This window comes from Primulina huaijiensis, chromosome 11, assembly GCF_012295235.1.
Source record: "Primulina huaijiensis isolate GDHJ02 chromosome 11, ASM1229523v2, whole genome shotgun sequence".
In the NCBI taxonomy this organism is placed as follows: Eukaryota; Viridiplantae; Streptophyta; class Magnoliopsida; order Lamiales; family Gesneriaceae; genus Primulina; species Primulina huaijiensis.
The window spans coordinates 2,663,041-2,664,671 of NC_133316.1; the positions used below are offsets into that span (position 1 = coordinate 2,663,041).

Genomic DNA, 1,631 nt, shown 5'->3' on the forward strand with positions numbered 1-1,631 from the left:
CAAATTAAAAAATAAAAAAATTATAAAAAGTAATTATATATATATATATATATAAATAAATAATAATAAAGGTATAAAAACATATATAGTAATAGATAATGGGTTAGTGGGTAGCCACTCGGGATAAAGTGTACGTTTATTTTTTTTTTTATAATCAAGTAAGTTTTTTCCTTTATAAATATGTAATAAAATATATCTTCGCCCCTTTGTACTTGAAATTTTGTGATGTTTTTGTTTTCTGTCTCCATGGGTAAGCTTTCTTTGGGGGGTTGACTCAAATTTTGGTATGATAGAGCACCATCATTCATTAGCTGTAGTATGAAAAGAGAGATGCATCAAATTATTTTCAACGAAAATAATTACAGCAAAAATTCAACATTTATAAGACATTATTATTTCTAAAAATTCAAATAAATATTTTACCAGTCAAGTTGTAGGGTGCTCGCTTATAAACTAACCGTTAAATATCTCACGTTAGTTAGATTAAATCATCAAGATTTGAAATTTGAACTTAACTCAACCCTAAAGCTAGTTCAATGAGTTGAGTTAAATCCAAGTCAAAATCTTAACATGATATCATAACCAAGACCCGCCATTATGTGTTGGATTGCTCTATGAGTCATCCGATAATTTATTGTAAATTTCACAATCTAGTTGTTTATTCTTAGACGTGAAGGAGATGTGTTAAATGTTAAATGTCCCACATCGGTTGAATTAAATATTTGAAAGTTATATATATAAACTCAGACAATTATTCTCCGCCTTGTTAAATTCAAATCTCCATCTTAATTATATATAAAATGAATAATAATTATATCTTCAGTGCTACCCAAAGGGTTCGATCTATTCTTTTGGTGGCAGGTGGCACGATTTACGGCCCTAAATGTAAACCCCTTCAAGCAGCATCGAACTAACGTTTGATACCAAAGTGTTAAAAAAAACAAAGGATTTTCCAACGTGAGCAAAAAGAGCAGGGTTACCTCGTAGCAGCAGTACTGCAGACACTGAATTTTGGTTGGGAAACTATACAAAAGTTTTATTTATTTTTTCAAACTAAGAAACTTTAGGAACTGGGTCCACCTTGCTTATTTTTTTATAACTACACGATGATGATCAGAGCTTTTTTCACTATAATCTGAATCAAGTATGTCACTACAGGTTTATGTCACTGCATCGTAAATGTGGTAACAGATCCCTTACTTTTTTTTTTTTTTTTTTTTTTTTGAGTTGGAGATCCGATATCTCGTCCCAAATTTGAGACGTTGATATGCGATGTGCTAACAAAGCATAAAAGGGTCCACCTTGCTTATAAGTTATAACCGTCATTGTTTGGTAGATATTCTGAGGTTATTATCTATTTGATGAAGAACACATAGACACCAAGTTTGCTTACGTAAAGTAAATCTACCAGTACTGTCATAGTACCTCATCATCAGTCGTGCTCACTTTCTTCGACTCCCCTGATTTACACAGTCGCCCTACATGAAAAAAATTCACTTAGTTTGGGTAAAACTTGCGAAGCAACGGAAGAAGAACGTCAACCTAAAGAAACGTATTGTATTAGATGTTCAGAAAATGTTTATGAATATTTTGTCGCGTCCAGAAATCTAACATATCAAAATTATATATAT

At 31.4% G+C, this 1,631-nt stretch overlaps 1 long non-coding RNA gene across 1 annotated transcript in view; it reads right to left on the minus strand.

Annotated features, from left to right (window-relative positions):
• LOC140988796 (uncharacterized) overlaps positions 1 to 1,631 on the minus strand; it is a 2,255-nt gene continuing 624 nt past the window's right edge. Inside the window, exons 2-3 of the long non-coding RNA XR_012177365.1 lie at positions 1,426 to 1,478; positions 1 to 311 (exon numbers count right to left, since the gene is read on the minus strand). This is a non-coding gene — a long non-coding RNA (uncharacterized lncRNA). The remainder of the gene's footprint in view (positions 312 to 1,425; positions 1,479 to 1,631) is intronic.